Here is a 26,891-nt window from a genome sequence, read left to right on the forward strand (position 1 = left end):
AACATACAACATGAAGAACACTAATGCCTAATGCTGGCTAATCTTACTTTCAAACGAGCCTTGTGATTGCCCGTTAGGTCACCCCTATGCTTTTAATTGCGGTATGGAAAATAAATCCCTTAAGTAACGCAGGTATCAAGAACCCTTTGAAGCAAAAAAAGAACCTTCTCGGTGCGCTTTTTTTGTATATTTTTTTCTTTAAGCTTAAATAGAACAAAAAATTAAGCATAATGAAGTGAAGGTATGGAACTGAGTCTTAGGTCAATTAAGAAGAGTCAGTTTGTTCTAACTTTTCAATGAGTGAGCATTATTCCTGGATTTGAAAACGAAAATTTTATAAATGTAAATCTAAAACTAAATGGAACTAGAATCTAGCGTGACCAGAGAACGTGATAAACTTGGAAAGGTATGATCAATGCTATATTTTGTTTATAGATACTAGGCTCCAGACGGCAATTCAATCGAAGAGTGGTCTTTGAGGTCGAACGCCATCCCAGAGGGGAAATAATATAAAAATATGCAATCTGGACAATATAACAGCTGCTCTAGAGACCTTTTTTCTGTTTTGTCATCCTGCCCAAATGAATCAGAATATTTATGAAATAAAAGTTTGAACGCTACGAAATGTTCAATGATATGTAGCAAACAAGGCTGTATCCAAGGGGGGGGGGGGTAGGGTGTTTGAACCTCCCCCTGAAACATTTGTCTGACTCGTAAAAACATGACAAAAACGGATATAAATAAGTTTGTTATGCGTTTTTTGTGTAAGCCCCCCCCCCGAAAAAAATCCTTGTGTAAAACACCCTCGAAAAAAACCTGGATGTGGCAATGGTAGCAGATGCTACTTGTCTACGTGCAGCACATAGAATCTGCCACATTCCATGTAGCATCTGCTACATTCCATGTAGCAGATGCTACATGGAATGAGCCTCGTCATCTTTTACTGCTTATCTGTTTTTAATGTTACTCACTATCTACCAAGGCAAACTTAAATGGTAGAAACTTAATAAAGAGTCTTGATTATTAAAGACCTTTGATTTAAAGAAAATTATATTCCTATGGTTCTAATCAACTTTTGGTCATCAATTTCTAATCAACTGTGGTACTTATCAACCAGTACACAAATAATTTCTTAGACCACACTGCTTTTCCATTTACGAAAAATTAAGCAAGAAAAACAGGTTTTAATTTTTATAAAGCAGTGAATACAATAAAATAAGCACTTAATTAAACAAAAATACTCTGAATATTTCGGCCCTACGTCCGGGAGCCTCTATCAACGGGAAAAAAAAGAAAAGAAAAAAATGAAACAAAAAACGTTCTTTTTAAAAACCTTAACTTACATCAAAATAAAAACATACTAAACACATAAAGAGATAAAAAAAACAAAAAAGAAAACAACAAAAGAAAAAATATAAATAAATAGGAAAAAACTCACATATTAAATAAACAAATCCATTCACTGGCTTATAAACAAAATCGAATGTCTATATTGATTCAAACACGCCTCCTCACAGTATATAAATGGAAATCTATCAAAAAATGAAGAATATATTTATACTTAAACCAAAAAAATAAAGGTCAGCTAACCCCCCGCCCATAGCCTCTAATTAAATCTCACAAGTTCATCAACCAATGTTTGAATTATAAATTGAACGGATTCGTTTGCTTGCAAGCTTAGCTGCAGTTCGTTTACTTTTCCAAGCATTTAACCCATTCTGACCTTTGTTCGCAAGGTCATCTTTCGTTTCAGAACTATTATTAAAATCAGTACTTTTTGAAAATCTTACCTGCTTTTTAATTAAACTATTATAAATTGAATTGATCCTAAATTCCCCTTCATCTCTATTGATACTAATACCCCCATATATTATCTTTTTTATTTCTATAAAAATATTTATAGAAATAAAATATTTTATTTCTATAAATACCAGTACACAGTAGGGAATTTTGATCCATAAACTCAGAGAATGGCCAGTTTATTGCTGTTTGTATATGGAGACAATTAGCTTCGGCTCAGTGGGAAACTACATTGTAGCTATATTTTCATACATATTTAGTTTGTATTTTGATTTCGTTAGGTAAGGTTGCATTTTGTATGCAGTCCCACTATACTTGACCCCCCCCTAATGTGAAAATATACAGCCGAAATTATATATATTCTATCTATCTCCCAAGCGTCTCAGTTGTTTCAACCCCGTACCTGTAGACCCAAATTCTCGATTCTGTACTGGCTAACAGATAAGTGCCCAACTGTTTTTATTAACAATTTCTCACGGGTGAATAAATTTGTGACTTTCAAATAATTTTCACTATTTAAATGGGCAGTTTTTACGTCACTATTTTTTCTTTTTGATTCTATTTGAATTAAAATTGTAAACTGATCCAGACGTAACACTAACAGAACATTTTTTTTTTCGCTCGGTATATTTTGTTCACTCGTTTTCTTCTAATTTTTCACGCACGTTCCTTATTTTCACAAACTTGGCGCCTGCTAAACGTAAAACTACATGACTGCATATGAAGGTATTTTTCATTAAAAATTGAGTTTCCGAGTTTTCTTAATTCTTTAAAACACATATGCTGGCGCAAGTTTCCACTTAACCATTTTAAAGAATTAGATTTTTTTAATGTCCTTGGTGATTTAGCGTATTTAACGGAGAGGGTCTGTGCCCTCTCCGAGTCACGACTTTTTTTTTGCAATAAGTAAGCTTTATTATAAACGCCTATAACGCCTTTAATAAAAACACCCATGACCGCGATTTTTTTTCTCGCCATCTATGATTTTACTCTTAATATTTGCCGATTATTTTATATCAAGTTAGGGGGTGTCAACTCATTAACTGATAAAGCTTTCTGGGTTTTTACAAGTATGTTTATGCGTTGTAGTGAGCAGCACCCATGATCACATTCAAGCTATATATGTTCTATTATGCTTTTTTATTTTGTTTATTCATAGTCGTTCTCCAAAAGTCGTTTTCTTGAAAGTCTACCTTTTTTAAAATCTGTCTTTTTTAGTTAGGAAGGTTTTGTCTGAGCGAAGTTTCGTTTCCTTATATTTTTTGGCGCAAAACAGTATTTGTGGTTCAAATAGGGTGGAATTTAAAGAAAAGAATTGCTAATCCCGTATGACACTTGCAGGATTCTTGTGTCTTAGAAAACATAAGCATTTATTTTGTCAGTTTTATTTAACTATTAAATAAAAAACAATTTTTTTTTAACTGAAAGTAAGGAGCGACATTAAAACTTAAAATGAACAGAAATCATTCCGTATATGAAAGGGGCTGTCCCCTCCTCAACGTCTCGCTCCTTAAGCTAAAGTTTTTTTATTGTTTTAAATAATAGAGTTGTGAGAAAGAGTAAAACTTTAGCATAAAGAGCGAGGCGTTGAGGGGACAGCCCCTTCCATTTTCGGACTAATTTCTGTTCTTTTTAATTTGTAACGTCACTCCTTACTTTCAGTTAAAAAAAACTTGTTTTTTTATTTAGTTTCTCAGCGTTTTTGAATTAATACAGATTTTTAATTTGGCTCACCGTACATGAATAAGAAAAACAAAATTTGCATATTAATTTTACTTTTTTTTGGTTTAATGGCTTTCTCGAAAGTTGTTTAATTTTATTTACGAACTATTTTATTAGTAATAAATATACGTAACTTACGAATTAACTTACGTAACGAACCTCTATATTCGTATACTTTTATTACGTATATTAGGGGGTTCGCCCCATAGTCAATACCTCGCTCTTTACGCTAAATTTAAAAAAAAATTCCAGTTCTTTAAGAATGATTCCTTAATAACAAAGGCCGTTAATTAGAATAAATAGTTCTTATGAAAGTACTAAAAAAAATGTTTGCGTAAAAAGCGAGGTATTCACTAGGGGGCGAACCCAATTATATACCTAATAATTTCTTTTCGTTTTAAGTTTTGACGTTGCTCCTTACTTTCAGTTGAAAAGCTTTTATTTATTTAATTTCTGATCGTTTTTTTATAATGCTGGGAAGTCCGGTGCCCCCTTCAGAGAAATGTCCCTTCCCCCATGAAAATTTCCTCCATGGAAAGATCCTCGCATGTAACCCCCGAACGTCTGAATACTTCCCAATAACCAATACTATATGTAAACATTGGGCAAAGTTCATAACTAGCAGCCCTTCCCCCGGGGACTGTGGGGGATTAATCATCCTCAAAGACATATTCATTATATTTTTCAGCCATGCTGAACAAAAGTGCTATCTCAATTTTGATCGGATGACTTTGGAAAAAAATGAGCATGGGAGGGGGCCTAGTTGCCCTCAATTTTTTGGGTCACTTAAAAAGGGCACTAGAACTTTTAATTTATGTTCGAATGAGCCCTCCCGCGATATTCTAGGACCACATAGTCGATACGATCACCCCAGGGAAAAAGAAAAAAAAACACAAAAAAAAGCAAATAAACACACCTCCATGATCTTTCTTCTGGCAAAAAATACAAAATTTCACATTTTGCATATAGGAGTTTGAAACCTCTACTGTAGGGTTCTCTGATATGCTGAATCTGATGGTGTGATTTTCATTAAGGTTCTATGACTTTTAGGGGGTGTTTCCCTCTTTTTTTCGAAAATAAGGCAAATTTTCTAAGGCTAGGCTCGTAACTTTGGATAGGCAAGACTAAACTTGATGAAGCTTATATATTTGAATTAAGCATAAAAATTTGATTCCTGTGATGTATCTATTGATCTCAAAACTCCGTTTTTTAGAGTTTCGGTTACTATTGAGCCGGGTCGCTCCTTACTTATAGTTCGTTACCACGAACTGTTTGATCAGAGAGATGGTGCTTGCATATTTTAAGTCGTCAAACATCTGGCAGTCCGGTGTCCATGTAGTATGGATTTCTTTACTATAGCTTTAAAGATGTAGAACTTGATGACAATCAGCTGCAAACTCTGCTTATTAGGTGTGATGAAGAGGGTTTGCTTCTATCACATGGTTACATTACATGTGCAGATTAGTATTGAGGATAATTAACCAAAGCTCTAAGTTTTACTTGGAAATATTTTGGGCTTATGCAGCATTCTCACTTTTGTTTATAGTGCATGGATTACTGTCGATTTCTATTCGAATCTGCTCAGAGATACCGCCTTTTATGATAAGCTTCATCTTTTCTACTACAATAATATTCTTCAAATTTCTACTATCTTGTTTCATCCTAGTAATAGCTTTAAATTCTTAAGTTGATTCTTAAATTATTAAATTCTACTCTTGGCTCGACCATTGTATTCGAACAGCATTAGTTGCTTCCAAATGTCAGTGAGGATCGAACTATTACTGGTTGCTGGTATAGCAATTGTACATAGAAATTACAGAGAAGTAAAGTTCTTGGATTATATAATTACTGCTTCAACTAGCAACTCACTGCAGCACCAAGATACCTTAGGCCAACACAGCTACGCACGCTCTTCCTCCATCCCAATCTCTTCAAACCTCCCTCTTTACAACCTCCAAAGGATTTCCCATTTCCCTTAAATCTTTCCTCTCGACATCCTCCCACCCCATTTGGGGGGGGGCCTGCTTTTTGTTTTTCCCTTGACGGTTGCCCGACAAGGACTATATAGTTCTAATTGTGTTATTATGATTCCTGATGTGACTATCTCTTAAACTCAATTTTAAAGTTCTCGTATGGATATCCTTGCGCTAGGGTTATCCCTGTATGTAAAACTATTGTATTAAACTGTTATTGGTTTTTCAATGAATCTACTAGGTTAGCAGTGATAAAAGTTCTCTAGACTGTACTTCTCAAATTCTAAAACTTAATTTTCATTCTACACTTTCGTGGGTGTGGTCTCAGAAATTTACATTCTAATCAATTAATCCATTGACCTAAAAAAACATTGTCCATTCTATTGTGATTATTTCAATTTAAATGTATTTTTAGTGCAAATATTTAAAGAAAAAAAACAATATTTTGTAGAACCTCTTTGGTGACCAAACAACTATGGTTTTGGATTTTAGCCTTAATCCTAGTATTTTGGTTGCATCTTTTGAAGGTTATTAGATTCTCACTAGACTGTTGAACTAAATTTTAAGAAAAAAGTTGTATTCGCTCGTCAACAGAAAAGTCTAACACAGGTTCATTCCATGAAGCTAATGCGTGTTGGTCCTTTGACTCACTTATGAGTCAAAGGACCTGAATGGGAATATAGCAATGGAATTGATAACTTATAATTTTAACTGTAATTTCCTATTATTTAACAAAGTTCAAAATAGTATATTTTTTTTACCATTTTTCTTTTAGACAATGGCCATCAATTTTGAAATGCCATCATTAAATATGCTATTTTTCCATAGTATTATAAAACCGTGAGAAAATATACCCGTATCTTCCCCGATTGCTTCTGCCAATAATATGAGCTGGACCCCTTCCAAAACAATGTTCTTGTTTAACCCCTACTATAAGAAAAGGGGAATTACAACAAAGACATTATTATGTTTTTTGCACTAAAAACTTACTAAGAGCTCTAAAATAACATGTGCTTTAAATACAACCTTATACCCCCCACCAATTCTTTTCCATCCACGAAACAGGGGCAGATCCAGGATTTTGTTTAGGGGGGCGCAAAATAGGTTTATCTGATAAACTTGTGTTAGGAGCAAGTTTAATTAACGCAAACTTGCGTTAATTAAGTAAATTAGACTAATTTAGACTAATTTATGGGGGCAAGTACCCACTCACCCTCACCCCCCCTCCCCCTCCCCGCGGATTGGCCACTTCCACGAAAGTACATTTGCACACCAGTATTTATATTTCGCTTTCTTTTTTAATACTTCAGTGGGATCTATATTTTATGATTAATAGATGGCGTTAGCCTGGTCTCTAGTGGTTATAAGAGCGATTTCTAAAATCGCTCATGCTTCAAGTGTCTTGTGTTGGAAAGATGGCTGCACTATCTTTATATCTCTATTTAGACATTATAGCAAAAACATAGCGTGAACTGGGTTTAATTAAGAAAATTGACCATTCTCTCGTTCAAAAACGTTAACTGGCGTACACTGGACTCGTCCATATCGCTAGCAAGTGCGATTTAAGGTAATTTTTAAGGTAAAAACAATTGAACTCGATTCAAAAATGACTTTTTGAAAGTAATATTTAATCTTTTAAGCTTAAAATTTAAACTATACATTTAATTTTATTCCTTATCAGCATGATCACTTAATATAGGTTTTAATGTTAACGTTATATAAACATTAGTACTAATACAAAACTACTATCCGTAAAGTAATTTCAATAAAACTCGTTTTAATAAATATTCACCCCAATGGCTCTCCTAAAAGATGAAAGCCTTGAACTATTATCTTTGATTGGAGTTGTGTATTTATAATTACCGATAGTTTGTTACACAAAAGTGCTCACCTTAAAAACTCAACGCAATCTCACACACAATAAATTTGAGAATAAAAAAAAATAACATTAATTAGCGTGTTATGAAGTGCAGTAACGTATTTTTCTGAGGATATTAGAGAAAAAATGGAAGAATTTTTTTTTTACTTTGACTGAGAATCAGCTCACCACAGACAAGCTAAAAGGCTTTAAGGCAGTTAAACCGCATTTTTTTTAGGTCATTATAGATATGAAAAAAACGAAAAATTTCATTGTCATATTCTCAGGTTGAAAGAAAATGTTTCTACAGAATATCTTTGCTATCTTAATGATCCTATAATTTGTCTAGATCACTTAAATGAAAATCTGATATTCATCGCTACTAATATGGCTGCAAGAGAAAATAATTTACTGAATTTTTATGTTGCCGCATGTATCATAGGCAGCGCAATTGCGCTGCCTAAGTAAAGAACAATGTTGGCACAATATATTATTTCTATCTTTCTTTGATTCTTTTAGACCAGGGCACTTCATATCGGAGGAGTTGTCGTCGAAACTTCGAAAAGGGCTCATTCGATTGGAAATTGGAAGGGCTTGTGCCCTTTTTAATTGCCAAAAGTGATTGGAAGGCAAGTAATATCCTTTCCACGGCGACCATTTCCCCAACCACATCCAAACAAAATTTTGAGATAGCCATTTTGTTCAATGTAGTTAAAAGATCTGGAAAATGTGTCCTTAAGAAGAACAATCCCCCCACAGTCCACAGGGTATGCCCTGGGGGCATATAAGGTTTTTCTTAGAAAGCATTGTCATAGAAACTTCAAAAAGCGCTCATTCGATTAGAAATTTAAAGGGCTAGTGCCCTTTTTAATATTCGAAAGTGATTAGAGGGCAACTAACCCCCCTCTAACGCCCACTATTTCTCCAAACACACCCAATAAAAATATTGAGATAACCATTTTGTTTAAAGTAGATGAAAGTTCCGGATATTAGGTCTTTAAGGATGATAACCCCCTCAGAGCCCTCAGGACAAGGGTTGTAAGTTATGCCCTGGGGGAATATAAGGTTTTTATAGAAAGAGTTGTCGTAGGAACTTCAAAAGGGCTCATTTAATTGGAAATTAAAAGGTCTAGTGCCCTTTTTAATAGTTAAAAGTGACTGGAGAGGCCACTAACCCCCCTCTCACACCCACTATTTCCCCAAACACATCCAATCAAAATTTGGAGATAGCCATTTTGTTCCACGTAGTTAAAAGTTCTGGAAATTATGTCTTTGAGGATGACAAACCCCCCACACCCCTCAGAGAAGGGGTTGTGATTCATGTCCTGGGGGTATATAAGGTTCTTATAGATAGCATCGCAGAAACTTCAAAAAGGGTTCATTCAATTGGAAAATGAAAGGGCTAGTGCCCTTTTTAATAGTCGAAAGGGATTGGAGGGTAACTAACCCCGATCTCAAGACCACCATTTCCCCAAGTACATTCAATCAGAATGTTGAGATAGCCATTTTGTTCAACGTAGTTGAAAGTTCTGTAAATTAGGTCTTTGAGAATGATAACCCTCTCTGAGCCCTAAAAGCAAGGGTTCTAGTTTTAGCCCTGGGGGCATATAACGTTTTTATAGAAAGGGTTTTCGTTGAAGCTTTCAAAAAGGACTCGTTTGATTGGAAATTGAAAGGGCTAGGGCACTTTTTAATAGTCGAAAGTGATTGGAGAGCTACTAACCCCCCTTTCACGCCCACCATTTCTCCAAATAAGTCCACTCATCACTCGGGGACAAATACTTTTTTCAACGAAGTTGAAAGTTCTGGGAATTAGGTCTTTGAAGATCACAAACCCCCCTCACCCCTCAGAGCAAGGGGTGTAAGTTATATCTTGGGGCCAAATAATATTTTTAAAGGTAGCGTTGTCGTAGAAATTTCAAAAAGGCTCATTCAATTGGAAATTGAAAGGGCTGGTGCCTTTTTAATAGTCGAAAGGGATTGGAGGGCAACTAAAACCCCTCTCAGGCCCACCGTTTCCCCAAACACATCCAATCAAAATTTAGAGATAGCCATTTTTTCAAACGTAGTTGAAAGTTCTGGAAATTATGTCTTTAAGGATCCCCACCACAGCCCTCAGGGCAAAGGTTGTAAGTTTTGCCCTGGGCAGAGCATATAAGGTTTTTATAAAAAGTTTGTTGTAGAAACCTCAAAAAGGGCTCATTCGATTGAAAATTGAAAGGGCTAGTGCCCTTTGTAATAGTCAAAAGTGATTGGAGGGCAACTAACACCCACAATTTCCCCAGACACATCCAATTTGAAATTTCGGGAAAGCAATTTTTTTTCCACGTAGTTGAAGTTCTGAAAATTAGGTCTTTAAGAATGACAACCCCTTATAGTTCTCAGGGTAAGATTTGTAAGTTATACCCTGGGGGCATATAAGGTTCTTATAAAAAGTTTTTTCGTAGAAACTTCGGAAAGGGCTCATTCGATTGGAATTTGAAAGGGCTAGTGCCCGTGTTAATAGTCGTAAGTGATTGGAGGGAGATTAACTCCCTCTCACGCCCACCATTTCCCCCAACACATTCAATCAAAATTTTTAAGATTTTGTAAAAAGTTATCGGTGGGTAAATCCCCCCCCCCCCGCCGGTCATTTCCCCAAACACTTCCGATCACATTTTGATATAGCCATTTTCTTGAGCATAGTTGAAGGGTCTGGAAATTATGTCTTTGAGTATGACAACCCCCCCCCCACAGCCCTCAGGGCTACGGTTGTAAGCTATGCCCTGGGGGTATGCAAGGTTTTTATAGAAATCGTTGTCGTAAAAACTTCAAAAAGGGCTCATTCATAAGGGCTTCAAGATGGACCCTTCAAAAAGGGCCCGTCATTTCCCCAAACACAGACGGTCATCATTTTGATATGGCTCTTTTGTTCAACGTAGTTGAAAGGTCTGGAAATTATGTCTTTGAGAATGAAAACCCTCCCCCATAGTCCTCAGGATAAGGAACGTAAGTTACGCCCTTTGGGCATATAAGGTTCTTATAGAAAGTTTTGTCGCAGAAGCATCAAAAAGGGCTCATTCGATTGCAAATTGAGAGGACTATGGCCTTTTTTATTATTTGAAAGTGGTCAGAGGGCAAAGCTCCCCCCCACGTCCATCATTTCCCCAGACACTTCGGTTTTCATAGAAAGTAAGGTCCTATAAACTTCGGAGGGGGCTCATTGGGTCGGTAATCAGACGCTCTAGTGCTCTTTTTAAGAGCCAAAGTGATTGGAGGGTAGCTATTCCCTATCCATACTAACACGTCATATTGTCCTGAAATGTATCTAACATAAATTTTGAGATGGCCATTCTATTCTAAATAGTCTAAACATCACACAACAAGGCTTTTGGGATTGAAACAAACACTAGAGATTAGGGAAAAGTGCTTCAAGTTACACCCAGAGGGTATTTAAGATTTTTATGGAAGGGATGGTTGTTTAACTTTCGAAGGGGCTCAGTCTTTTTCCCTTAAAAAAACTATGTCAATATAAAACGAACAGAAATTAATTAAAAAAAACTTTTTCCACAAAATAAATTTTTCAAAAAATAGTAAAGAATTCAATTAACCAAAAATGAACAAAATAGAATCAAATAATGTAACAATCATACAACTACCACAAATCAGTATCAACAAATAAATGGAACCCAAAACAAACAGAAATTAAAATAAATAACAGAGTCAAACTCAAACCTAGCAGAAATTAAAATGAGTAGGGTTCTAAACTCGTATGCTTTCTAAAAGTCAGAACATAATTTGTACTTTACTGAAAAAATTCTTTTTAATATTTTCATTTTTATAATTTTAAGAGATCAAAAATTAATCAAGATTTTAAGGAATAAATATCAGCATATGTATCTTAACCTGACAATGCATATTTTTTTTCAGTAAATGCATTTGAATTTTTTTCAATTTATTTATTTATTATTAATTTAATGATTTATTTATTAATTCATTTATTTATGGATTCTGATTTGTCGTAGTTGTATGCTTGGTAGATCATTTGATTCTATTTTTGTTCATTTTTGGTTCAATGGAGTTCTTTACTTTTTTTTGAAAAACTTATTTTTTTGAAATGTTTTTTTGATTACTTACATTATAAGGCAAACATTTAAGAAAAACCACAATAAACAGAATACAAGAAAAAGTTTGTCAGTATAACGAATCTTGGCATCTGTGAAGTGAATTAAAAAAAAAAACCTCTGATTCTCAAAGTATTTGAAAAAAAAACCATCGGTTTACTCTCGTGTTACAGCATTCAATCTAAAGCATGAAATAAAAGAATAAGATTTTATCGTAGAGAGTGGACCAGCTGAAGGAGGAGGGAGGAAAGTGTTAAATGTCCCTTATAATGTATAGGTTAATACCTGTTCGGTTTCACTAGTTGCTCTTTAATTTTATTGACAAAAAATATTTGATTTCTACTAGTTCGTAACATCAGAATAGCGTAATTCCATATATTACGGGGTCCGACCACTTAGGTCCCCACTGTTTACAATAAAGATTTATTTACATTTAATCATGTTTTGAATGTAAGAGCCCATTTATTCACATTTACTCAGCTAAATAAAATAGCACTTTTTTTTTAAATATGAGGTAGGCTTTTCATCACATTGCTTCAATGTATAAAAGCCAATATTTATGTTAAAATTCCTTGTTTTTGCAGTAGCCCTGGGTTCAAACACATACAAATTTTTTCATTTGTTCACAAAATATGTTCACACACACATATCTTTTTACGAAATATTACGATCGAAAAGTCGGATTCGAAAATTGCATGCTAATATTATAATTTATTATAAGGGGCTGACGCTGGAATTTTATTTGCATCGGACATTGGGCGGTAAAAATTCAAAACAACAAAATGGTGTTTTTAATTTCTCAAAAGGAAACATTTAGAACTGGATTCTCAGTCACAACTATGGCTAGGAAATATGTTTTTAAGTGCTTACCGATACTCCTTTCTCTTCAATGGATTGCTGGCCTCTGATGCAGTTGAAGAAATCTCTGTTATAAAGCTAAAACTTCCATGCACACATCTACAGCAGAAATTAGCCTAGGGAATCGTTTTAGAATTTCATCCTCTAATATTCCTGATGCATTTTTTTAAGACGATTCACCGGTAAAATTGAGATTCATGAGGTTGGACGATAATTCAGAAAATTGGAAATTTATTTCGTAAAGCCGTACAAAGCTGTAATTATCATATTTCGACCGAATAATCGTTGCCACCTGCAAAAATCCTATATACGTGAAATATGTGAATTAAAGGTAAGTCAGAATTTATTAATGACATACATTCTGAAGAATAAAAAAGAAAACAAGAAGCAGTGTTTGAATGCAGAAGAAGAGTATCCAATTCGAGGAGAGCCTAAAGAGCAGAATGACTCCTAAACTACCAGTTATAGACGGAAGATTTTTAGTATTGGTCTCCATAACCCTGCTACAGCTGATGAAATATATAAAGTTTGTGAAAGAATTGATGGATTTGAATTTTGAACCGTCCATATAAAGATTTGATTGACAGCTAGTTTTTGTATAGATGGCGCTATGACCTTAAATGGAAACTCGGTCACAAAATCTTTTCTTCTTTTATATGGTATTCTGGAAAAATAGTTATATTAAGACAGAGGTATAAAGTAAATTGACTGCTGAACTTTTTTCCTTTTCAAATCTTTTATTGCTGTAAAAAGAAACAACGGAGTAGAATAAATGTAATTGACGTTTTATGAATATAAGTCTTTTAAGTAAGTAACAAACTTCATTTAGGCGGCGTTTACGAAAATTGGACATAAAAGTAAATCAAATCCTAAACATGCTTCTGCATATGACAAAAAAGGGAAAAAGACATAGCAGCTACTTTATTGCTCCATCAGCTACAATGTTGTTTTTGCTGTAGCACCATTATTTGGATTCCATTTGACGCAACGTTACTTTAAACTGTCATCCCATCTTTAACATTGAAAAATTCTATGAAAAACGTCCAATTTAGAAAAAAATATCAAACTTTAGTGTCGAGAGCAAAGGATTGTAACAAGCTGCAACTTCTTCATATAAACTTTTATTTTCATTTACTTCGTAAAATCATGTTTTATTTTACTATCATTTTTAGGGCTATCCTAAGAATAAGCGGGTTTACTGCTCCCGTGACCCTGCAGTCTGTTCCCAAACACTCATCTACTATATTATTTTCAGAGAATAGCTATATAGCTATTCTCTGAGAATAAAAAGCTTTGCTTAGGTCCATTCGCCATACACACTAAATTGGGATTATTAAAAAGTTCTGCGATCCCTCTCCCCCGACTCTTTAAAATTAATTTCTAATAGACAGATTTCTAGGTGAGGAAAGGAGGCTAATATAATTAGAATTTAAAATAGCTTTTAAATGTAGATTTGTGAAATGGCTGTAGCTTACTAATATTTTTTTTCTTTACGGTTTTAAATTAGCACAAGTGAAAACTTTGCAGAAGTAAAATTACTCCCAGGCCATGAAAGGGGGAAGGGGTATTTTATTTATAGCTCTGCCAAAAACTATAAAATAAGTTTAACTATTCCTGTAATAACTGAGTGTTTTGAATAGACTACTTATATTCCGGGACAAAAAGGCTATCCCGTGGCAGTACGTCCTTAGATACCGAGATGACATGAATTTGCTTTTCAACAAAAAAAAAACAACAACAAAAAAACAACTGTTTGTCTCAAAATTTTGACTTAAAATTATTTTGGCTTTATTGAGGTCTGAATTAATATTTTGCTACAAAAAAAAAACAGATATTACACCACTTCTGGGTAAAATTCCAGAAAAAGTGTTTCTAAAAACGATATGTTGTCTAAAAAGGCCACAGGAATTTAAAATTTCAGTCAATGCAAGCCCTTACACTCACAACTAACAAAACAAAAACTAACATAACTGGAAAAGCTGCATTTTGATCATTATTCTTAGGAAAATTCCAAAGTCTTTACTTGCTTACACAGAAAAATGAAAACAATATCTCCACTCTAGGTTGCTCAGATTGTTTGAATTTAATGGTTTAGATTTTATTAAGGCTACACTTTTCAAGATATTCTCTCTTCTCTCCAGATTTACGCGAATGTTCTTATACGTAACTTTTGACTGATAGCTGTGAATTTGGAAGAAGAATAGAAAATACAATCTTTTTATGCATATATTTTCTTCAAATTTAATTTAATTAAGTTCCAGCTACTATTGACTGTAAGTAAAGGGTAAGTAAATCGCTCTTTACTTACCGTTTATGGAAACGTATCGGGAAGGTAGGACTTTTTAGGTGTAGAAACCGATAAATTGATCTATGAATTTCAGAAAGGCAAAATTCAACTAAGCTCTTAAAACTAATAAAGTTCCATTTTTAACACTCACTTTTCTGAACATACAAAAAAACGTTGCTTGAAGCAAATGATGTTTTGGAAAGTTCTATATCCTGATATATGTTGTAAAAATAGGTAGCGCTGCATGCTATAGAAGTAGATAATGTAGCCGAAAAAAAGAAGACTAAGGAGCAGTGGCGGAATTTTGTCAAAATATTGGGGAGGGGGGGGGGGGCAAAGTTAGAGAACATTTTCCCAAATCAAGTGAAAATGACAGTGAAAACTGAAAAATGAGCCATATAGCACCATAAAGGTAAAGATATACTAAAGAAAACTCATCCGTTTCTGTGGATACTTGAATTATGCAGGCTTATTTTTGAAAGATTTTTGAGGAAACCAAATTTCAGCTGGGGAAAGAGGGCAAACTGGTGTCTGAATCTGGGGAAAACTGAGGCCTGGGGGAGGGCCTCCAGTTTAACGCCCCTGTTAAGGATGTAAGACTAATAATTAAATCGTTTTCAGGAATTATAAAAACGACGTGTTATTCCTGCAAGACATTAATAATGATGCGCATGTAACCTTTGAAATCCATAGCAGGGGAAATTAATCTATAAAAGTTTAAATTGCTACATTCACTTAATTACAGCCTGCCAAGAGAGGCAACAGCAGAATTGTGGCCCATAGTCCAAATAAAGTAATTAAAAACCAACAGCTTGAAACCATCGAAATTTTAAATGGAGTGTAGAGCCATCTAGCCTATACTACTACCTTCTTCTCACAAGAAATTTTTAGATTAATTTGTTTGATATTCCCAATAATTTATCGTAATATTTACCAATTTTTGCTGATTAATTGAAGATTTGTACAACCTCCATTATGTATTCACCTCTTGGGCTAATCTGTTCGTTTGTACCTGATAAGCTGATAAGGGCCATGGAGGATATATTTTTAATATTTCAAACAATGTAGACTATAATTAGTAAATTTAAAATGGTATGGTCCATATCATATCCAGGGAGGGGATCAGGGGGTTATATAATCCTTTTCTTCCTTTCTTCCATTTTTACCTGTGGTGTATTTTTTTAAGAGAATATCAAACAAATTAATCTCAAAATTTCTTGTGACGGGGAGGGGGGGTAGTGGTATTGGCTAGATGGCTCTACACTCCATTTAAAATTTCGATGGTTTTCAAGCTGTTGGTTTTTTTTGATGGACTGTAATTTTCGCATGAAAATTTCACTCATAAATTGATGATGAGCTTTAACATATTTATTATTGCACGTAAATATTTAAGAATTTTCTTATATTTTTTTTTCGAATATTTTACCTGATATTTTATTTGCAAATAAAATATGTGTATGACACATAGAATTCTATGATTTCTCGTATTTGTCACTAAAAATATCTTCAGTTAATTAATGGCCACTGGGAATGAATTAAGACTTTTAATAAAAGTTTGAATATACTGGTCTTTTACCAAGGGGGGGGGGGGCAGGGCTAGTTTTGTGAATTAGTTAGATGAAAGCTCCTGAAACTTAATAAACTTTTTTTAAAAGCGATATAACTAACCTTAGTTTACTGTTGGTATACTTTAAATTGAGGAGTACTCGAGACAACCCTAACTATTTTATTCTCACGACTAACGATCTCTTTTATGACGCATTTAATGTTTTCTTGGTAAGATAAGATAGGTTTATTCCAAAAACAACACATTAAATGATAGATTTATAATTTGTAGAACCTATCTGAAATCCCATAGATCATCGTTCTGGAATTCATAATCCTACTGACAAGGAACATCAGATGAACAGAAAACAATAAACACTCTTGTTTGATGGAACTTCTTATTTGTTAATTATTGACTTCAATCATTTGTACAGAAAAATGTGGATATAAATAAAAAAAGGAAACATAACAACATTGAAAAAGCCTGCATTATGACAGCTTTATTTTAGCCTATTAATACTTTGAGGGGTAGTGGCACCAAAAAGGGTCGAGAGACGACGCTGTAGGTAATCGGAAACATATTTTGTAGGATGTCTTGCTTTTGGATGGAGGGTGGCAGTTACTGTTAAAAGATTATGAAGAATATGCTGTATTTATTTTGCCATTAATCCGCAATTACTATTATTCCTACTGGTAAATCAACAGCAACTCATCACAGCACTAAGCTGCTACCAATAGGTAAAGCTGCATGCACTCCTCCACCCAACTATGTTCAGAACTTCAATATTTCCTCCCTCCCATGAAGATTCTATTTGTTCTAAATCCTTCTGCGTGGCCTCTTCCTATACAGTGCCTTCTAGTATCTTATTTTGGCATGAAAGCGTATTTTCATATTCTTCCATAGTTTTTTCAATTGTAAAGAGTGAAACTCCTCCGACTTGGCTGTTCTACTCTTTATATCTCCACTGCATCCTACATCCTTACTAATAATGTGACAAAATAAATGAAGCTATTTACTTTTTTATTCTTTTCGTCAATGGTTTTCAAGCTCCCAGTAATGACAAATCGAGGAAGCGTAAGACAGCAAAGAAAAACGAGGTAATTCACAGCTTCTTAACAGAAAGAAATAGCAAATATTTCCTCTGAGATCTTTATTCAGTCATCTTCAGAACAAAAAGAAGAATAAAAAGTAGTTAAGAGTACACAGGGCATCACAAATAAAGGATGAACCTTAAAAACTAATAAAATAAAAGAAGATTGTTACTTTCTAAAGTAACGGTAAAAAAGGGCCTGATTTTGTCGATTTTTACCGTTACTTAAGAAAGTGACTCTCTTTTTTATTTATTTTTTATGATCTGTTTTTTTCCTTGTGGACTTGTAGATACTTTTTAGTCTTCTCTTTGCACCCAGGAGGACTGAGCAGAGGTCTCGACCGAAGTATCTATATTTTCTTCATATTTCCCTGCCTGTGAATTATCTCGCTTTTCTTCGTTTCTCTACGTTTTTCGTCGCTACGCAGCATTACTTCTTCATCCTGATTTAAGTTCCTCTTAACTCTTTCTTCTTTCCTCTTTAAGTTCCTCTTAACACAAATTTCAAGTATATTCTCGTAGCCAAAATCCTCTAAACTCTACAAAATTACTTCGTTTCTTTAACATTTTTATCCAACCCATCTGCATAATTTAAGTCCAGAAGAGTTTTACCTTTCTATTTGGTAATATGCTCCCCCTTGTCTTTGATTTGTTCAGTAGGACAATATCCATTACAATAATTCATATGGTCTGGGATAAGACAAAACTCTGCTTAAATCCTGCCTCCACACCAACCAACAATTAACCTCGCCACCTACCTTAACCGCAACAATGCTTTTGTTGTACAAAATAACTCTCATTTTAACTCCATATACCGTAAAACCATAAGACCTTCACTAAAGCTTTAATATCAGCTGATCTCCTATTCCTAGTCTCTATAAGACTAGAAATAAATAGGTTAGAAGATTCATTAAACCCTGTATTTTAAATCTTATCGTAGAAATTTGGTTAACTTCGCCTCTACTTCATACTGTTCTTGTCTTGAAACTTTAACGTACAATATTTTCATGTCACATATACCGTATGGTTTTTAAATGAACTACCTTAAGATTTCCTAAAATACTCAAAGACGCTAAATAATTTGTAAAGTTTTCAAGGCCTCCTCAAAGAGGAGTTATGATAGAGTAGCTACTCCCAGTGGAAGACCAAAATACTTTTAATCTGCAAAATATACTTTTAGTTGGAAAGATTTCTTTTTCGAACTTACCCTCCCTCCAAGGAAAGTATCTGATGGGTTGCCCATCCCTGGAGAAATTATGTTTCCCTGATTATTCTGGATTATGAAAGAAAGCACAGCTGTCACATAGTGTGAGATGTAACAATGCAGAAATTACAGGTTAAACTTTGGATAAATGTAACTGACAAACAAGTTATGACTGAGCGATTTTTACTTTTTTAAACGAAAGCTAGAAGGAGTATCAAAGGAATTTCATACCAAAGGAAATAATTTTTCATGCTTTTTGGCGGCTTGATCTAATATAAAACCCATAAAAAAGCTTTGGGCTTAAATTTTCCTCCGCAATCTTGTGCTCGGAAAATAGATGCTGCAACTCGTTTTTGTTCTAAGCAAAAAAGTGTAGACCTAATTTACGACATAGTTTGTATCTTTTATATATAATTATTCTGAGAAATATTTCATGACGCCTCTGTGAAACTATAAATTGGAGAATTATATTTTTAAAAGCATAAATTTATACCAAAACCGTTCTATGAGAATTTCCTTGTTCGTAACTTTATTAATTTTACTCCATAGCTTTCCTGTCTAAAAATAAAACTAAATTATAGCATTTAAATTTTGTTCCGGTATACTTTAAACGCGTACAATTAGACAAGCTAGTAAGCATTGATTAGCTGTTTGCAAGAAAAATAGAGAAAAGGGTCTGCGGAATAATCAGACGGCAACCCAACTATAATTTATAACTTCCTGCCTACATGAAAAAAAACATCCCCGATTTAATCCGTCATTTATTCATGGTCAGGCGTTTTTCAAAAACAATTTAGGGGCATTATCAAATAAAAAAAAATAATTATAATAATACAATGGTCGTTAAAGATTGAGTACTATGTTCAATGCTGATTATTTTCATACCCTGTGTCCATAGTAATAACTTTAATATTCAATTGCATGACAGATACATGATAAATTGCCTGAGGTTTTTTCTTGTAATTGAAATGTGCAATGACCTTGAAATTTTTCGTTACTGTGTAAGAATATTTAAGGGAATGGAAAAACAGCTGGAATATATATTCTTCACTTGTACCTCTATTTAAAAAGACAAAAAAAAAAAATAAGAGGGATGAACAAAAAGACAAGTTTCTCGATCATTTTGTCAGAATCAGTAAATGAAACATTTCGCGTTTAGTATCCCTTTATAATTTTAAACTAAAATTATCTTCTACTCCTTTAAAGATACAATAAACAAGGGAAACATAAATTTTAACTCAAATTTGTTGTAAGAGAAAGACACTTTATTAAATTACTGTCGCTCAGTTTTTATGAGCCAGTTAAACGTTTTGCATGAATTTTAAAGTATCTTTATAAATTAGACACATTCAAAAGTATATCAGGGGGGATGACTGGAACAGGAGGACACCTTAAACGAAATGGCTCTTACCCCCTCTTCAAACAGATTCCTAACTTAATGCTAGGAAACAACGGTAACAAGATAAGGAAGTTTTCTCCTTTTTACACGGATTTTATTTTGCGAAAATGACTGAAAACAACAACCCCAAGGAAGCTGCGAAGCTTTGTGGATATTAGTTAATTTTAATAGCTATTTTCGTCCGAAGTTTCTAAGGATACTCTTGCTTAGTTTGTAATAAAGGATCTTAACTTGAAATTAGAACGCATACATCTGTCTATAGACCATTCCACTAATAAACAAATGCCTTGAGGCTTACTTAGTCAAAATCAATCTCTACTGAAATAGGAGTATTTGAAATTAAGATTGATTTAAGCTTTCCCCATATGTACCAAACCAATAGTTTCTGAACACATAAACAGGGGAGAACGACTTGGGATAGGACAGTTATGAGCAAGGTGTTTTCTGATTGGCGGAAAACAGGCGATCAATACGCTTACTAGACAGGAGCGTGAGTTATTACGGACCGTTACTCTTTGTACGGCGACAAAATAAATGATTAAATGCAGTAAACCACGCAGAAAATAGGGAAGATGACATGAAATTCATGACCTACATTAATCAGATATAAAACTAGTCTCGTACGTAACAGAGAATTTATAAAAAAAAACAAAACTTCATGAATGTCAAGGTTTACAAAATTTTATCATAATTGTGCTAGATAAATTAAATAAATAATTGAATTTTCGAGGAAACTTCATTTTAAATATATAGAATATATAATTCTTGAATTTTCGCTTCAATTTGTCCGTGGGGCTAGAACCACCTATGCTAGGGTATTGTTGGGTGCTAGACTTCAATGTTTTAAATGTTTTATTTGCGAGTTATTAATACTTAGCAGTTCTCATTTGACACTGTGACTTTTAAAGAATGGCTGCGGCCTCTCAATGACAAATAAATTCTGTCTTCATTAGCTACATGACAGTAGATACTGACTACTCTTTTTAATATTGATGTCAAATCGGTTGAACAAAATGATCCCGAAAAAGTGAAATTTTTTTCTACTGATGCAACAACAAAGAAACTAGCATAAAATCCAGGGGTAGATCCAGGGAGGGGTGGGGGGAGGAACCCGGCCCCTCAAAATTTTTCTTGTGACCTCATTCTGTTCTTTTTTTTACTTTTCTTTAAATAAACTTATGAACTTGGTCAATCATTGGCACCCTTGTCATATTGGGCTTCCCTATGATTTTGCTATAGATCTGCCGGTGATGAAAACAACGGTCTTTTTCACCAGAAAAATCTAAATCAAACCAAAAAATAACTCAATTAAAAACTACACAATAAAAAAACAACAGTAAAAGAAAGATCAGCCAAGAATCATAAAATAGGTCATTCACTCATTACCTGTCGGTATTGGCAATTCATTATTACGAGCGTATTATTATTCTTTTTTAATTAATACCATAAAATGTTCAAAAGTTTTTGTAGTTTATATGGCTTGTTTTAGGATTGTCATGAATTGCTTAGACATGGGTAAGCCTCTAGAGTCCACGACATGTTTTATTTTTGTTATTGTATCTCTCTGTGAACGTATTTCAATTCGAAGATTCTCTTGTTATAATAGCGGCTTCTCCGTTATCTGAAACTTGAAATTGAAATTTTGAAATTTCATTTCTCAAAAAAAAAATAAAATAAAAAATGAAATTTTGAGATGATTTTTATGGAAGGGGGGGGGCAGAGCCCCAAGTTCTCGACACTGCTTATATACTTGTCACCTTATTACATTTTAAACGTTCTCCTAGTTTTTCAAACCTTGAAAAGTGTTTGTAACAGGGTAGGGGAAACATAAAGAATGTGTTGAATTTGGACAAAAGTCTTTCGGCTTTAAGTGACAACATTTCTGAAATCCCTCGCCTTTTTGTTTTTATTGAACAAAACAATTTACTCCGCAATGACCCAGGAATTAACCAAGTTCTAAACAAAGCATTACAAGTAATAGAAAATTCAAGGAATAATAATTCTTTACATAAATACTTAGACAACCTTAAACACCTTAATCTTACACCAGCTGCACTTAAAATCTTATCCACCAGCTGCACTAAAAAACGAAAACATGGCAAATACAACACTATAAAATCAAAACTAGATTCAATAGAAGTCCCTGCACGTGTCACAGTACTCTGTGCCACTGTACTACAGTACACAAACTCTGTAAACTCTATGCTAGAGTTTGTTTAAATGAGTATTTTGTTATTCCTGGCTAAATATTTTTTTTAGTGATGGTGTTAAGGTCTTCTAAAATCTTCTTTTTATCACGTAGCTTTTAGTTATAATTTATGTTTATGGCTATATCTAACTTTTTGGCTGAGGGCAGCTGATGATTATGCAGTCAAAATAATCATATATCTTTGCTTGTCTTTGGTTCGTAACTGAACACACCAGTAGAATAGCTGCCAATAAAGACAGTAAATTAATAAGGATAGTTTAAATGAGCCTCTATTTTTATATTATTAGCCTCTGAATGATGGTGATAATGGCCAGTAGTGCCAGTTCACGAAAATCTAAGGGGGAAGGGGCAGAATATACTTTTGGTAATTTTTTTTTATATTTTTTTTGCATTAGAAATACGAAAAAAAGGTATATTCAACATCTATATGTAGGGAAAGGAGAAAAATCTAGGGGATAATTGCCCCCTGCATCCTTTCAACAAATGCCCCTGCCAAGGGTCGTTTATATCGTTTTTGATTTTAGTTTTAATTGCAGGTTATATAATATTTTTTCGCTGAGCATGCCATATATTTCTATATTTAGGCCATTCTAATGGTTGGTTTAAATACAATATGTTTATCACTGTCTTCACAGGAAGGAACATTCACAGTGTTATTCACAGTGTTAGGAAGTCACACAGGGACATTTGTATGTTATAAGTTAGGTCATTTTTATTTTCACCTAACGTAAAGCTTCTTATAACTGATAAATATACAAAACCGCTACAGATGAGAGTAGCTGGTGTGTGTGTATCTTCAATAATGGGGAAAAAATGGTGTACGAGGCGATAAAATTAGTGTCTATGCATGTCCAAGATTTGTGTTGAAAATAGAGTATGACGAAATTAACAATTAATCTCTTTACAACATAATAAGATATTGTATTGTGATAACTGTAAATGCAACCAAAGCAACAAATTACTTTTAATGTACATAACAATTATGTAATATCTCATAAATAGACTAGTAAGAGGATTCTTTCGTAAGTTTGTTAGGATTATGACGTCTTGACCTTGAAAAACTTCTAGGTAGACAGTTTCTAAACCAAGGTATTTCATTTTTACGTTACAAATATTTGTTTTGAGGAAATTTAGGATTATATCATTTTAATTTTCTAGGCCTAGGTCTAATTTTCGTTGCTTCTAAAGCCAGAGATTCAAACTGTTCATGGTAATAAACAGTGGTAATGATACAGTATCAGTTTAGGCCTAATAATTCAGGGGGGGGGGGCAAGGTATACTATAGGAGTATAAAAATACAAAATAAGAGAAATTTAATGTCAAATATCAGAAAAATGGGGGAGGGGCTGCTGCCCCCTACCCAGGCCTAAAATCACCACTGTAATGAACAACTCTAAAAAAGAAAACGACGAAACAAAATCGCCTCACTCCAACTGCAAAAATTTGGAATTCTATATTTTTCAAAAGAAATTAAGTCACGGATAAGAGTTTTCATTGGCTTAAGACTCACATCATTCTCCATATAATACTACGAGTGGGCTCGTTAGTTTAAAATTTGAAATTCTAGGGCTCTTCGTAGGCCCAAAAGAGATCGCGCAATTGCATTGCGCTTATCAACGAAATTCTGTGCAGCAAAACTACATTTTTGGGGGGTCTGAAAAGGGCCAAAGTGTAATTGAAGAAAATTACTAGATAGGCGTTCATTTTAGTGCATTCGAAAAACTATTTGTGTAACAAAGAGGTAGTTTCAAAGGCCATACTGCAGAGCGGTAACTCATTCATCCTTAAATATTTGCAGGTCATACAAAATGAACGGTTATTACTGACCTTCTGGAGAATACAGGTAGCAGCTATACTGTGTTGCATATTTGTGCACCGTTTATTAGAGAAGGTTCTTTGGGGCGGAAAAAGGGCAAGCGGATTACATGAAGCTTTAAACACTGCAATTTTGGGTCCAAATTTTTAATGCTGCTGTGCAAGGTCTCTCAAACCATGTGAGGGGAAATGCATCCCGTAGCCCCCTTTCATATTAGGCAAAATTATTAGGCTATAATTACCCAAAATTAGTGTCTATATTAGGAAGCTCATAATAGGGAAATTTTGAATATCATATGAAAAATAAATAAAATTAAGGAAACTAGTTTTCCAGATGGAACTGAAGAGTTTTGTTAATTCTAAAACTGAATGGAAATTCTACTGTCATATATCCGAACTTTTGCTTCATTTCGACAAATATTTCTGCACTAAGTGTGAACTAGCCTAACCATAAGAGGATGAAGGAGGGGGTATAGGCCACTTCATGTTTTTGAAAAATGGAACAATAGTGAAAATGAATATCTACAAAACTAAGAAAACTATTTTTCCATGAAGTCACTTAAACCAAACTCAAGTTATATTGAAATAGATTTAAGGGCCACTACTGCCTGTAACAGCCCCCCTTCGAGCTCATTACGCTAAAGTTTGGCTTTTTATTACTATGCCTTAAGTATAAGTGCTCAAACACAAGAGTGATATGATGAAAAGTTAATTTTTCTTATCGCATTTATTTGTATTTATTTAAAACATTTTCAGTTCCAATATTTTGAAAGGCAATCGGTGAATTCAACACTTATAATTACTGGTTGGCTTGAAGGGAATCACATAAGAAGCGGGTGGTGATAGAGCTGTCTCACCTCATATATGAGACCCAGCGAACGGTACCAATATATCAGAAGAATCTACTTTTTATGGTGATTAAAAAATATCATTAATTTCAAAATATCCGTCAAAAGTTACTAGCATAAGAGCACAGGCATAGTTTTAGAAAAAGAGGGAAAACACCACCAAACAGGAGGGTAATCCCGTTGAAAATTATACCTTCAAATTTATCATGTCCAAAACTCCCCTACAAGAAATTTCTAGTCTCTATATTCAAAGAGAAGAAGTTATGCATTTTCCCAGAGAATATGGTCATAGATGCGTTATTATTTGCTTCTTTTTCCCAAGGGGTGACCATATCCAAACATTATTCTTAAAATACTAGGAGAGGAACCATTCCAACAAGAACTTAAAATTATAGAACGTTTTCCAATGAAAAAGATGGTGCCACACAGCAAAGTGCCAATTTATGTCTTTCTTTGGTACAAGACGATCATTTTACCCCAACTGGGGTCAAAATACTACAGAAAAAATTCCAAGGTAGCCAATAGGCTTAGGATTGATTATAAACAGCCTTCCCGATAAAGTTGCCGCAGTACCAAGTGCTTGTGGCACTCCTGAAAAAATACACCGGTCCACCTGAAATTGACGGTTATTATGTAGAACTCACATGCAGTACTATTGACGGCTATGCAGCTGCACCAATTATTGGGTGAAGGTTATTGAATCCTTTTTCTGGCAGGGAGGAGGTTCAGGGGATGCCAGATCTTTAAAAACTGGATTGCAAGGACCAAATTTTCAACTTTTCGAGAGAGGCCCTTGAGATCAACATTGAGGGTGGACTTGCCACTACCATCCCACCATTTGAAAGAAAATGTAGATCAAGCGTACAATATAACCGAAAAGGGTGAGAACCTTACCTCCGTCCCAAGGGCGCTATATTTGCCGAATGAGCTCATCTACCTCTTGAAAAGTAGATGTCATGACCGTAAAATATCTTTTTGGATTTGAGCCCCACCCTCTCAAATGAAAAACTTTAAGGGTACACATATTTAAAGGGTGAATTTACCCTTTTTAGGCGCGAGCTAGACTTACGGGGTTTTGGTGAGAATGGCAATTCCTATTACATTGGAGCTCCCCCTACCTCACAAAAAAGCGAGACAAATAAAATAACAAATCAATTTTTTCAATGAAAATAAAGAGTGATGTTAAAACTTCCAATGAATAGAAAGGATCTTGTATCCGACGGGACTTTCGAAGAAACTACAAGTAATAAAACTTCATTGTAAGCAATGACGGTAGTGATGAAAGATGGATCTGTAATTCAACTGAAGAGAACAATGGAGGCTTCAGTATACTACGATTTAGTGTCACACCTACTTTCTCTTCACCATTTGTTTTGTTTCTTTTTTAAAGTTTATGCTTCCCGGGCAAATTTTCGGTATGTTTTTTTCTGCAGTCCCTTGGTTTTAATTTTTCAACTTAAGAAAAATATTTTGCCATAGTTTGTTGCAATCTACCGAATTATATTTTTGAAATGTGCTTTACATTTCCTTTAAATTGAAAAATAGTCAAAATTGGCCGAAAGTTTTCAAAAACGAAAATTTGTCCAATTTCTTAAGCAAATTTAGATCAATCTCAAAGTAAAACTCCATGCATCATGGTTCTGGCTCGGTAAATGGACAGATCCGAAACTAATGAATCCAGTGGTATAAATATCTTTTCCTTTCGGTAAAAGTTATAGTTGTATACTTGTCGCAAAATTGCATGTTTCATAGGGAAATAAACCTCAAGTATGACAGCATATCATAAAGTTTTTAGATCTACGTGAAATTAGGCCGTTTTTACCTATTCGTAAAATATCAAGAAGAAACCTTCATAATGATCAGAAGCACTTTGGATAGTTTAACTTAAAGCATGGACTGTGACTAACTGTAATGAGTTGAACATTTTTATTACTTTCCTTATTGTTAGATATGAGACGAAAAAAGCCACTCCGAACTCTTGTGATTATGTATAGTTTTGATGAGATCTTGAGAATGTTTTCAGTAGGGGGCTTCGGGGTCTATCCCCCAAAAATCATAAACATTTTTCGAATTTCTGGGCGCTTTATGTTCAAGCTATAAAACGACCTTTTTAGCCTCAAGACCAATTTGGCATCTACGTTGATATCTTTTTGTAATTCCGTCTTACTGTCTGACAAAA

General features: G+C 34.2%; 1 long non-coding RNA gene across 3 annotated transcripts in view; it reads left to right on the forward strand.

Annotated features, from left to right (window-relative positions):
* Positions 1–268: 268 nt before the first annotated feature.
* Positions 269–26,891, forward strand: part of LOC148943478 (uncharacterized) — a 58,503-nt gene continuing 31,880 nt past the window's right edge. For 2 of the 3 annotated variants that reach the window (XR_016142989.1, XR_016142987.1), the window contains exon 1: positions 269–406. This is a non-coding gene — a long non-coding RNA (uncharacterized LOC148943478). Of the gene's footprint in view, positions 407–12,485; positions 12,646–26,891 lie in introns of all 3 variants that reach the window. The other variant, XR_016142988.1, reaches the window with a different exon arrangement.

This window comes from Artemia sp. Qi Xiang Cuo, chromosome 15, assembly GCF_049724085.1.
Source record: "Artemia sp. Qi Xiang Cuo chromosome 15, ASM4972408v1, whole genome shotgun sequence".
NCBI lineage: Eukaryota > Metazoa > Arthropoda > Branchiopoda > Anostraca > Artemiidae > Artemia > Artemia sp. Qi Xiang Cuo.